The sequence below is a fragment of the Puntigrus tetrazona genome, chromosome 20 (assembly GCF_018831695.1).
Source record: "Puntigrus tetrazona isolate hp1 chromosome 20, ASM1883169v1, whole genome shotgun sequence".
In the NCBI taxonomy this organism is placed as follows: domain Eukaryota; kingdom Metazoa; phylum Chordata; class Actinopteri; order Cypriniformes; family Cyprinidae; genus Puntigrus; species Puntigrus tetrazona.
In genome coordinates, this window is record NC_056718.1 from 14,470,095 (window position 1) to 14,484,400 (window position 14,306).

Below are 14,306 nucleotides of genomic sequence, written 5' to 3' on the forward strand. Positions count from 1 at the left end.
TAAATGTTTACTGTTTTAATATATTTTAAGAAGTAATTAATTACTCTGATGACAAGCTACTATTCTATCTTCAGTGTTACATGATCCTTCACAAATCATAATAATATACACTGATCTGATGCTTAATAAACATTTATTATTGATGTTGAAAACGCTTCCACATACCAGGGGACCATGCAGTATTCTCTGATTAGTAGAAAGTTCCGAAAAAATACTGACTTATTTTAATCTTTTTTTTAAAAAGTTTTCTTAAAATCTAAATATTTTCTACTCTCCTCAGAGATCTGCTTAAATACTCCATTGTATGTTTGGTAATCACTTCTTTAAGAATAAATGTACCGAAGTATTTCATTTAGATTTCCAATAGTACATTATCTAAATTGAAGTACTTCTTACATTTTTTTGACTATTATGTGAATAATGAAATCTTATTAAAGTAAATAATAAGTAGAAAATATGTTCTATTTGAGCACAGGAGCTGTTTTTCAGCCAACATCTGTGTTAAAATCAAGAATCAATGTGAATGCTCTCATTTGCACGCGCACCATCTTTGATGAGCGTACCTGTGCATAATGAACCACAGCAGACCACCGGCAGACCCAGCCTGAGAGCACTTATTCTTGTCTCCTGTCAGTTTTGCTAATCTACATCCATTTCCCTTGCCGGCTGACCTCTGACCTTTGTGTGTACTTTGGGGCACGTCTTGTTGTATATTTGTGCCATTTTAGCGGCACATAGAGGAGCTTCTGTTTAATCTCTTCACCCTTTCCCTTCACAACACCGTATTTCCATTAATATGGATGGCGTTTGAGTCTAGCTCATGTCATTAATGTGTCAGGAGTCTGTGTAAATCACATAGTCGTAAACACAGTACTTTGATAAGCATTGTGTACGTGGCACCAGTTTGATTAAAAGCCTGGGTGATTAAATTGTTTGAAACAAAATAAGGCACCTTGTTCTGGCTGTAAATCTGCGAGCCGTATTCATTGCTCCTTTTGTGTGATTTGGTGGGAATGTTGCCTTAATTACACTTGCCTGTAATTATTATTTGATTTGGGTTTGAATTAACTTGCGTCCAATCAAGTTTTTTTTTTTACTTACATGGAGGTCCACTGATTGCCTTCATGATTTGGTCTTAATGTGTGGCATTAATTGAATTGTAACAGCATTTGTTGCTTTTGCTGATCAGCATTATCTTCACAGATTGTCCTTTTTTTAATACCAAGGTCTAGTGGTTACAAACTGACAAATTTTAGTTTAAGATTATTATTACTGAAAATAACCGGTTTGTAAGGTGTGTTTTTATATGAATCTAAAACTAGACCACCAGTAAATATAAAACCACCAGAACTGACATACTGAAATCTCCTCTTTCCATGAAAGCTAAAATGTATTAAATAATATATGCGTCAAGCATTGGTTTACTTCATCCTTTGCTATAAAATGAAGATAGGCTTTTGAGTTTGCGGTTTTAAATCTGTGGATGATTCCCACATTGGAGCCATTTCTTGTTCCAGCCCATTTACCATGATAATGTCTTTCGTATTGAAATGGAAAAAGCTGCTCTCACACTGAAGCTCACTGGGGTCCTCGAGAAATAAACATGCTTGGACAGACACAGAGGAAGAAAATCCCTCCAATGGCTCTCGGGATCCTCAAGGTGGAAAACGTGGCTCCATCTGAAAGAGAACAAGGTCAAATCTGAATGTTAAAACCCCTGCATTTTCTTATAATATAGATAGATTTTTTTCAAATGTTTTTTTATTAAGGACACAATCTGTGTGTTTTTAAACAATAATTCTTGCCAAAAAAAAGGTAAAAATGCAGCAGCGGTAACAGCTTTGTAAAATCAAGGCCCAGTTTCTGTGCCTGCGGTCAATTGTGTAGACAGACTTCTGCCTCAGATATCAAACAGAGCCATGGATCTAAGGAGTCTGTAGGGCCTGTCACCATCCAGGGGTCTTGAGTATCACAGCCTTCTAAACCCGGGCATGAGTAGAAAAGAGATGGATTTTATGGTTTTAAGAAGCTGTCCAATGTCTCTTCAATACCAGAGTTCAAATGAACTTTCTCTGCAGGGGGTCTGTGGAGATGTTCATAAAGTGATTCTGCTTCCAGAAAGGCGGCTTTGTTTCTGTTCAAAGACCTTGAAAGCATGTTATATTTATAAGACGTGGCGGATTGAAATGAAGGCTAAACTGTGACAGGAAAAGGATTGAGGACAATGTGGGAAATGGCATGTGCCTTTTCCTTCCTAATGTTTCTTTTCTTCTTTTCCTGACCTCCTTGGCAATGTCATGACTTTTTTTATTAATTGGAGTGCATAAAAGCTTTTCTTTACTATTCTGGAACTTCAAAACCTTCAGGGCAGTAGATTACAATGACCTACAGTCTGAAGTGCCTTTTCCCTGGCAAGTCATGTTGTATTGCATGCATTCATTCACTTTTATAGCGCACAAAGTTTGTCATATTTGGAGTCATCTGGTGCTACTCAGTAATTCATTAACAAATTATTAACTTGAAAACCAATGTTACAATATGTAATAACCAACAGGATATTTGTCGGCTGCTTGATTGTTTTTCCAATTACATTTATACAAATGCATGAGACTGAAAACACAAGCTCAAGCAAAGAAGTTTTGCTATTGCTGCATACATATGAATACATACATATTTTTATGAATTAGGCCTATCTTAGTCGTGAACAAACTGTTTTATAGCTCAAACGGTTTTACTGTTTTACTGCACTTCTTCTCGTTATTTCCTTACAACAGCTAATGAACCGTAAGTCTCGCACATAAATTGCTTACTTTCAGATTTCCCAAATAAGGTGGATAAGAAAATTTTGCATTCTCAGTGTCTATTTTAACAACGGTTTTATTGCGGCTTGTTGTGTCTGTCTGTTTATGTGCCTAATAACATGTAGCACAAAAGGCTATGGCTGTGTCCGAAAGCTTCCTTCAGAGACAGTATTCTAAGGCAGGAAGGCATCAAGGCACATCCAAATTCAAATTCTGCTTTACTTCCTGTCTCCGGAGGTACCCTCTTCTGATTGAATTTTGAAGGCAGCATAGATGTATCTCTCGCTGCCTTTGATATCCCACAATCCTGTGCGTTCTATTCCGTGACAGCTGAGCTAAAAAATTTATATAGAATTTGAAAATTGCGTTTGGTGGCCAGTTTGCGTGTAACTTTTTCCACTTTTGATGTTATTTCTAACAAGAAATAAGTATTATAAATATCACCATACCTCATTCTATTTTGTTGCAGATCATTAAACAGCAGCTGGTTTTGAACTTTCTATAAGCAGAAATTGTGATTCAAGATAGCTAGGACACTCTTCGTTCAGATGTTTCAGAATCATGTTTTTCGATTAAAAACAGTTATTGAGCGGAAAAAATAAATACAGCATGATTTTACTTTAAATTATGATTGTTGTTGTTTATTATTTTCTTATATTTTTATACTTTTATTTTGACTTACTATATTAGTAATAGTATGCGTATGAATAATATTAATCAACAAGTTTATTGAGGCCCCTGGACAGCCTCTACCCCAGTTAAGAACCTGCTTTGAATCGTTGGACGATATTGTAAAATTAGACATTATACAATTGAAATTTACTAGTCTTTAAATTGCTCTAGCTGTTGCATCAAGCAGCTTAAAAAAAACGAAATAACTGTTATATGAGGGAAATTACTAGACTGACAGCAGTCTTCGTACTGCCTTCTTGTACAGTGGGAAAATCAATAAGGTTTTGCTGTTCTGAGTGCTGCTCTGAATTACAAGAAGCTATTTTTGATTTGAGCCTGTACATCGTTGCTGACTTTGAAGGAGCAGGGCCCAAAATGGCATGAGGGCGAGTATATATGTGATCAGAAATGACAGTTTTAAGAAGCAGCTGTGACTTCTGATAGGTGTAGTGTCACACAGTCCCCTTCACGCTCGGGCTGTCTCGACACCGTATTGATTTGGGGATTCCTCTTAAGTCATCATTATCCACGGTAAATGGTTCGGTCGCTGGGTGTATCTTGCAGTGAAGCCATGAGTGATATTTGACCTTACTTTGCCAAATGGTTTTGTGCTAAGAAACTTTAGTCCAGTTCTATGTTACCAATCTTCTTGACATACAGCCTGAGAAGCATTAATTCTAATCTTCATATTGTCAGACCCAGCAACTGGACCCTGAACAATGTGGAAATGCTGCTGCACCTGCATTGATTCCGTCTTACTGGTGTGACCCAAACAGCTCCAGATTAGTTTGTTTTGAGTCTGTACTGCCTCAGAAGACGCTCTCACAGGCACAAAGGAGCTGTGACTGAGAAGATAAGGCAACCATTAACCGCCACGTTCCACTGAGCCATGAGGCTTTTGCATTCAGGACACGGCTGGCCATCCATCCAAGCGTCCTTTTTGCCTGATGTTGTGCTGAAATAGATTCCCCTGTCTCCATCCCTCTGCACCTCAATTATCCACTGCGAGGAGGATGGTGCCGATGAAAAGAGAGAAGAGAGAAAAGCGGAGAGTTTTCATACACACTGAAAGATTCAGCTCCCGCCTTGAGCTCCGATCAATCCTGGCTGCTCTCCACGTCTCCCAGACAGCATGTTCTCACATAGGGCAGGCCTGTCAATTGCCAAGACAGCTTTAGTGAGGCTTGCATGTGTTGCCCAACTGTAGCATGAGCAAATGGCTTGAAGAGCAAAGGAGAAATAATTTATGAAACAGTGGAAGTCTCTCGGTATTAAAAACAAAGAGAGCCTGGGTCTTAACCTAATGAAATTAATGAGCTTCTGACATAGTGTCCCCATGAAGTGCCTCTCGATAGTATCTGGACGTTGAAATCAAAATGAAAAACTGAATTGCATTACATCTACTGTTTGTTATATATATATATATATAGTAGTGTATATATATATATATATATATATAGTAGTATGGACTTGAGGCAAACTAACTTCATATATTCACTCAAAATTACTTTAGGGCCATCTTGTAGTGGTCCTAAAAAGTAGTTCTAGCCTTCTAAGAAAAGTTATAGCATTTTTCAGATATTGCTTGGTTTGCTATTTTCTAATGCAATAACATTTTTCTGTGTCACTTAAGTGTACAAATGCACTTTGAAGCCACTCTATTACATTTGTAGCATATACTACATATAGGGCAGCCAGAGTTAGAATTACTTTTTTGAGGAGAAATAAAAATTGTCTGATTTCATTTAGAAACTTGAGTTATAAGCATGCAAAGAAAATGCTTTGTTTGAAGATGATACATACCGTGATATGAAATATATATGCTAGCATAATGTAATAGACTGTATTTTAGCTCCTGGGTTGGTTGAGAGCATTTGCTTTTAGAGCGGGATATTGTCACCAAGCCAGCAGAGGGAGCTCTTACCTCTGGGTGATCTGCGATCACTCCTCTGCTGCTACTTCCTGTCAGAGGACTATAAATACTGCAGCAAGCCACTCAACTGCAGGTTGCATTGTTTTGCCTGTTTTGTTGTTAGATCGCCCGTGGATTATTGTCTCTGGTTTATCTGGTTTTGACCCTGCCTGTCTTCTGATTCCGTGATTGTTTGCTGCCTGACCTGACCACCGCCTGTCTCTGGATTTTGCTATTGTCTTGCCTCTGATATTCCTGTTCGCCCTGTTTGACGCCTGCCCAGAGCCGCTTCCCAAGATGGTCGCCGCCTGCCCAGAGCCGCTTCCCAAGATGGTCGCCGCCTGCCCAGAGCCGCTTCCCAAGATGGTCGCCGCCTGCCCAGAGCCGCTTCCCAAGATGGTCGCCGCCTGCCCAGAGCCGCTTCCCAAGATGGTCGCCGCCTGCCCAGAGCCGCTTCCCAAGATGGTCGCCGCCTGCCCAGAGCCGCTTCCCAAGATGGTCGCCGCCTGCCCAGAGCCGCTTCCCAAGATGGTCGCCGCCTGCCCAGAGCCGCTTCCCAAGATGGTCGCCGCCTGCCCAGAGCCGCTTCCCAAGATGGTCGCCGCCTGCCCAGAGCCGCTTCCCAAGATGGCCGCCGCCTGCCCAGAGCCGCTTCCCAAGATGGTCGCCGCCTGCCCAGAGCCGCTTCCCAAGATGGTCGCCGCCTGCCCAGAGCCGCTTCCCAAGATGGTCGCCGCCTGCCCAGAGCCGCTTCCCAAGATGGTCGCGCCTGCCCAGAGCCGCTTCCCAAGATGGTCGCCGCCTGCCCAGAGCCGCTTCCCAAGATGGTCGCCGCCTGCCCAGAGCCGCTTCCCAAGATGGTCGCCGCCTGCCCAGAGCCGCTTCCCAAGATGGTCGCCGCCTGCCCAGAGCCGCTTCCCAAGATGGTCGCCGCCTGCCCAGAGCCGCTTCCCAAGATGGTCGCCGCCTGCCCAGAGCCGCTTCCCAACATGGCCGCCTGCCCTGCGCCGCTTTCAACATGGCCGCCTGCCCTGCGCGCGCTTCCAACATGGCCGCCTGCCGTGCAAAGCCTCCAGTGCCCGCGCCTGCGTGCCAAGCCTCCAGTGCCCGCGCCTCGTGCCAAGCCTCCAGTGCCCGCGCCTGCGTGCCAAGCCTCCAGTGCCCGCGCCTGCGTGCCAAGCCTCCAGTGCCCGCGCCTCGTGCCAAGCCTCCAGTGCCCGCGCTGCGTTGCCTCCAGTGCCCGCGCCTCGTGCCAACCCTCCAGGGCCCGCGCCTCGTGCGCCCCGTCCAGTGCCCGCGCCTCGTGCGCCCGTCCCAGTGCCAGCGCCTCGTCGCCCCGTCCAGTGCCCGCGCTGCGTGCCCGGCCCAGTGCCCGCGCCGGCGCCTGCCCAGTGCCCGCGCCAGTGCGCTCGCGCCTGCGCGCGCGCCTGGCCCAGTGCCCGCGCTCGTGCGCCTGGCCCAGTGCCCGCGCCTCGTGCGCCTGTCCAGTGCCCGCGCCTCGTGCGCCTCGCCCAGTGCCCGCGCTGTGCGCCTCCTCAAGTTAACCCACCTCCCACCCTTACCACACGTCGACGATGGATCCCAGCAGCCCCTGCACTCATCCTCTGCCCTCCACCTGGAGCTCGCCACGGGTCTGCCAGTCTCCATTGCCGCCGTGGTGAAGGATCCTCGCTTCATCGTCCCGCCTCCGAGCCCCGGACTCCAGCTCGGCTTGTAGACCCGCCGGCTTCCCTTAGGCTCCTAGCTCCTCCTCTCCACCGTGCTCCGTCAATCCACCAGCTTCACCAGGCTCCATCGTCTCTCCGGCTACGCCCTGGTCGGTCGTCGACCATCCGTCGCCTCAGGATTCCTCTCTCTCCAGCTTCGCCTCGTCCCTCCGTCCCTCCGGCTCTGTCAGGCTCCTCCCTTCCCCCGGCTCTACCTCAGTCCTCTGTCGCTCTGGCTCCGCCGCGTCCTTCTCGCCCCCGCTCTCCGCATCAGTCGCCAAAGCCTGCGCGTGTCGCCTGGGACCTCCAGCGCCTCTGCATCACCCTGGCTCTTCTGCTCTCCGCCTTCGCCTCAGTCTCCTCGACCACCTGCTCCACCGCCGCCGGTCGGCTCCATGGGGTTGATGACCGTTCCTCTCTATGGCTCCTCCCTCCGTCGGCTCCACCACTGACCATCATGGCTGGGCTCGGTATCGCCTCCCGCTCCTTACTCCTCCCGTCTTCTCCCTGGCTCCTCCCACCGTCTCTTCCTCCCTGGTCTCAGCTTGCTGACTCCCTCCCGAACCCCTCCCAAGCTCCCAGTTATGTTTTGTTTTGTTTGTTTTGTGGAGCGCCAGGAGTCGCTCCTAGGAGGGGGGCTATGTCACCAAGCCAGCAGAGGGAGCTCTTACCTCTGGGTGATCTGCGATCACTCCCTCTGCTGCTACTTCCTGTCAGAGGACTATAAATACTGCAGCAAGCCACCCAACTGCAGGTTGCATTGTTTTGCCTGTTTTGTTGTTAGATCGCCCGTGGATTATTGTCTCTGGTTTATCTGGTTTTGACCCTGCCTGTCTTCTGATTCCGTGATTGTTTGCTGCCTGACCTGACCACCGCCTGTCTCTGGATTTTGCTATTGTCTTGCCTCTGATATTCCTGTTCGCCCTGTTTGACGCCTGCCTGTTTTGACCATGCCTTCATTTAATAAAAGCCTGCACATGGATCCGCACGCCTCAGACCCTTCATACGTGACAGATATGACGTCACATCAGCTGCAGCAGTACCAGACTCTACAACACAGTGTGCAGTGATACAAGCTCACACAATCTCAGTCGTTTGTCTTCATGCACCATCAGTTTATATAAAGCATGAGCATTTTTGATGCACAGCAAGTTTAGGAGTCGGTGAATTATGATTGACATGTATATCTGGCCAAAAGTACTGAAAGAGCAGATTTTTTCCCTCATATTTATTTCTAAATGTATATTTAAGAAAAGCATGCATTTTGCAGAGAACTTGCAGTTCTGACAGGAATTGATTTGAAATGATATATTCCAGTTTAGTTCTGGAATTTGATTTGAGATACTGAATGTGATGTTCAGAAAGAAATTTATACTGTGTAGTTTATTATTTATTATTGAAATGTGCTAATAGTTGTGAAAAAAACATATTTGTCTTACATTATTGTGTTGCATTCTTTAACTGAAAGTCTGGCTACACAAAACATATTTTGTGGCACTGCTTGCACATAGATAAACCCAAAATAAGCCCCTAAAAAGCATACTGCATAGCTCAAGTATAGTCCATCGCCCAGTTTTAACTGCAAGCTATAAATTAATTCTAGAACACTGTTAGCATCAATTTACAAATTAAATTCTGTATAAAAACATGCTATCACCACGTGTTTCCATTATATTCAGGGTTGAATGACTTTAATTCTTTTAGTCTGTGAATTCATGGGTAGATCACATTCTGGTTTCAGGGGGAGGCATGCATGCGTCGTGGTCAATATGAAACTGGTCATTTAGCTCAAGAACGTGAGTTAAATTAAAGTGACACACTGGCTCTTTGTGGAAAAGAAGAGGTTAATAGAATGTGATGGCTGGTGTAAGTTACTGCCACTTTCCGTTGTCACTCAGGGGCATGTTACATTATGTTTTTAATTCCACACGATGAGACACTATTTATGATAACACTGAATATGAATTGTGATTGTGTTTTGACCATGTTCTGGACATAATAAGGCTTTTAGTCCTTATTATCTCTAAAACCTTCCATTATGTTGCACTGATCTGGACTAGTCTCAACTATGATTTCTCATTAGAAACATAAGGAACGCAGTTCACTTTAACTAAACCACCAGTTAACTGAAAATAAGCTTTTGTTCATATAAAAAATGTATTTACACTAATTGAAACAGCACATGAAGGTAAGCTGTTTTATATTGTGGAGTGGACTTGAGTCCAGAGCAGGCTGATGTAATGATAATGACAAGAGGAGTAATTGGATAGCAGAATCTAATCAAGGCCTATTTCTATAAACTACTGCAGCGTGTATATGAAAAAATCTGACCCCTGGGTTAAACAGAAATGCCAATATCTATTCTCATGCAAGTTTCTTCAAAGCCAGTCATTGGAAATATGATTTACCACTGATTAATTCAGCATAATAGTGTTACGAGATAATCAGCATCTGTCCAGGAACCGGCATGTTTAATTATTTTGTTCACATGGTTTTTCTCTTAACGCCAACATTACACAGGACAGGTAAAGTATTTCTCACTTTCACATGTAGTATAATATGTCCAAAGAATCTTATTCATTTGCATTGATATAAAATATTCTGTGTATTTTCATACTGAACATGTCTTGTATTCCTGGCAAGGTTAATTTGGTGTAATTAATTCACCTCTCAGTGAAACAGATCATGTAGTCCATAGACAGTAATGAGGTTAGGTTCTGCTGATTGCTGCTGGCTGGAGCTGTATGCTAATTGCATTTCACCATCCGGCTGTGTTTCCTCCGTCTCTGCTCACAGTAAACTGAATACATCACTATGAAGTCAAACTGTTTACAGAAACAGTTTAAATTGTTTATCATCTTATGGTTTTGAGGTAATAATTAGTGCTGTTAATTTTATTTTTAAAGTTATTTTACAAAAGTTTTTTTATCGTATATACTTTTACTTTTTATTTGTTTATTTTTTTACTTTTTAACCCATAGGTACTCTTAACTAGTTGTTTTAGCATGCATATATGTATTTATTTTGTAATTAATAGTAATTAAGCACATATTAATGCCTTATTCTATATGACTTTATTCTACATTCCTAATCCTACCCAAACTTAACAGCTACCTTACTACACATTAATTTATAAAGGGCAAAGTAGTAGTTAATAGTGAATTAGTGTTCCCTATTTTAGTAGTGTTCAAGTGTTACCGTAAAATATTTTTACAGCCTTTTCCTTTTATTATGTCATGATATGGCAATACATTAACAGTTTCTAGTCGCATATTGTTCCTTACAGTTTCTTTGTCTTAGAGATAAAGTATATAATTTCTGCACCAGTGGCACCAAACAAAAATAATGACAGTTTTATATAACAATAACCTGTGTTATATTTCTCGGATTAGCAGGCATTTTCACACCAAATTTACACTGCACAAACAAACAGATTGCAATTCAGCACACTCACAGACTTCACTTTTAACAGGACGAGCTCCAGTGTTGAATTACTTTTGCAATAGACTGACCTGGTTGGGTTAACTGCTCTTGAAAATCTGTCTACTGAGTTGTATTCCTTACAGACCTTATAGTTTTCAGTTCATGAATGTAAAATTATTATTCACCAAGTCTAAATAAGTACACTTTAACTAAACTTTATTGTATTTGTTATTTGCTTGACTATACTGTTTTTGACCTCAAAATCTATTTGAATGCTTCTTTAAAAAAGGCCTTAAAGAAGCCACAGACTTATTTCTCACGCAATAGGGAGAATTACAAAAGTAAATGGATGAAAATAAACTACAAACTGAATCCAGCTAATTCTCAAACGTACATAAATCAAGGCATTAGCATCAAACACAATTACAAAGCATCTCATATGTATGGATGTCAGAGAGGTCCGCCTCTAGGAACAATAACAAATCCTGTTTAAGAACCTGCATATGGACCTAATAGAGGAACTTGTTCATTTATTGTTTTTCTTTTATATTAAAATGCCACATTATTGTTTTGTCCCTGGTATTCAGCTGGCATTTATTTATGCCTTTGAAGGTCATTTATCTTTTTTGCACACAAAGGCAGTAAACAATCACATTGTTTGAAAGACAGAATAAATTATTAATAAGAGGATTTTGTCAAGAAGGCACATAAACGTGATTTGAGAAGTAAATAATTGCTGAAAAATTATTTGTTAGGGATTATTATGTACACTCAGTCATGAAGTTAACTTTTAGATTTTAAAACCACATACATCTGTTACACAAAACTGAAACGTCATCCTGCTTTATAGCTTGATGTAATACACTGTAATGCATCACGAAAGAGTTTGTCTGCTCAATTTCAGAATCCAATTAACTCTTCTTGTTATAATAATTTATATGTAGAAAACATTACTGGCTTAATTGGTATCTGGAAGCTGTGAGACAGAGGAAAAGACATGATCTTCGTTTGCTAGGAGGCAGTAATTAACAGTTGTGCTTTTTTAAATAGTTTAAAGGCCTATGTATGCAATTATCATTTGAATATTCATGAATCAGTCTAGGGCAATGACACAAGGACCGTAAACTCACACATTGACTCGGTTTGCATAATCTACCATATGAATTATACCTAAATCTTTAAAATTCTGCAGCAGAGAGCCGAAAGGTCTTTTTCACCACTTGCGTTACGTTACAGCAGTCCACAGACTTTGCAATGCCAGCAGTCACACTGTTTGTGTTTAACAGCATCAGTAATCTGGATTGATTGCTGTAAACACCTGGTACAGCACGGTAGGGTGCGTGTGCATGCTGTAAATTCACTTAAGGCTATACAGTGTTGTGTTTAGTTTGTAGCATCAGTAGTTTTATGGCAACACTTCAAATGGCAGGCAATATCACTCTCAGGAGACATATTACATTGTGTTTATGATCGGGGTGTGCTTGGAGAAGTATATTTAGGGCATATTGACATTCAGTTGCTGTATAAACCTGTCATGTGCAGCTGTGTTTGAGCTGAGGGGTATGCTGAATTTATTTGATAGGACTCCTGGAGTTTTCACAGGAATCATAAAGTGTGTGAAAAATCACAGCACCTTCACTATGAGCACCTGATCCTGAAACAGTGACATACAGATACCTGTGTTCTTAGAAATTAGGAAAAGATTTAACATAATAATGAGTGAAAATGCTCTTATACAACACAAAAAGTCATGTGTCCTTTTTGAAGCTTGAAAAAACTCCAGTCTTATTGTTGCTGTTATTGAATGAAAACTGACAACTAGTACACTCTTAAATGTAGTACATTCATTGTCTTCAGTTTCTTTGAAGATGGAAAGGGCTTTATCTATGCAGTTGGGAAGCTGAATACTGTACCTTGATGGTGGAAAGTTCAGGAAAGTGATTTTCTGTCTCTTTGTGTTAGCATTAGCATGAGTACTGGTCCTGAGGACAGTTGAGATTGAAAGGAACGTGGATGGAGAGAGAAAGGGAAATGGGATAAGGACATTACAATGGCCAGATATGAACATATAAGCATTTCTAATTAAATCTGAGAAAACTGCATGAGAAGAACGAATGTAAAATTGAAAAATTGAGCAGTGAAATTTAGAAACAAGTAAGAGGTTGAAATCTGCAAGAGAGGTATGTGGCAGAAGATGAGAGACGACTCATATTCACTCTCCAAACCACAGCCCATGGCAGGATCTGCTGCTGGAAACGTCCAGAGGTGTTAGTAAGTGTCACGTCCTCTGTCGGAGTGATGTGAGCTGATGTCCCTGTCTTGTAGAAGTACTGAATGAGTAATGGGGTGTGCAGTTTCCCCCTTGCTGCAGTAAAAGGAAATGGCAGACCAATTCGACTCTAAACACTTTGGTTTAGCTACCTTCTGTAACTCTGCTAATACGTTTGTCTGAATTAGATATTAGCAAGGAAATAGGCCTAGAAAATACACACATCACACCAGCCATTTAAACGCCAATTAGGCTGTTTGCAAGTAAAGCTAGTTTACAATCACTAGTGGCAACAAACACCAACTTTGAGCAGATGGATTATTGTTAGATGTATGCAGAACAGAAAATAGTATATTGGTGCTTAAATTATTTGCATCAGTTACACAAATTAATCAAATGGCGTAGAATACAGCTATAATGTCCTGTGCTAAATTAGTGACTGTTAACTGCAGGGGTGAAATATACTTTGGCTTTTGTATATATGGGTTTTAATTAGCTAATCCAGGACATTAGCAATAATTCATAATGATAGTAAATTGCAAAGTACTTGAATTAAAATTGCCGCACACGATCAGGGCTTCCACAGTGGTCATTTAATTATGTAAAAACTGTCTCTGTCTGTGATTAATATATTGGACTGCAAAATTTTGTCACTGTTTTTCAATGGAAATTTTAGAAATGTAGAAATGTTTCCAAAAATATATGTACTACATAGTTCTTAATCTTATGGTGTTAAGCTATTGGCAGGTTTTATTTTGTTTTATACATTACTGCATTCTGGCTATATAATTCAAAAAATAAAAAATATCTCCAATATTTATTTATCTCCAGGAATAGGATGTTCCTGTAAATGGCCACAGAAGTGAGTCTACATTAATTTCAGTCTGTCATAACACCATGGGTTTGTTCAGCTCAACAGCCTCCTGCTGGGACTGCAGATTCCCCGCAGTTGCGGATATTTGCCACAGAATGACACACTGACAAAGCGAAGAAACAGATACATAATCATGCTTATGAACGGCTTTGCTTCTGATGTTTTTCATTTCAGTCCTGCTCCTCCTCGAAAGTGCTTTACTGCACAAGTTGCATTAAGATCTTATTCCTGACTGGTTCAGGGTTTGAGAATGGGAGGGATGAGATGCAAGCATTTCAGTCGCAATTTTCACACCCAATTATGTTAATGTGTTGTGCCCGTGTCTGTGAGCCGGGCTGATGGAGCTGTGTCCTTGAAGTCGGGTCTGCCGGGACACGCAGAGGGCTAGAACAGACGTGACACGTTGTGCATACTTTACCCAAGGGAGTACAACCTCCGGCTCCAGACAATCTGTAAACATGAGGGTTATTCCATTCACAACCTAGGAGGGAGACTGATGAGACCTGGTCAAAAAGCCAAAGAAATGTGCTCTGAAATGTGTGAATAGTAGTTTTATATAAGTGTATTTAACATTATATTTCTATAAGTATTTTATATATTTCATATTTTATGTACTATTTTGGTTCTGCCATTTTTCTTAGAAAATATT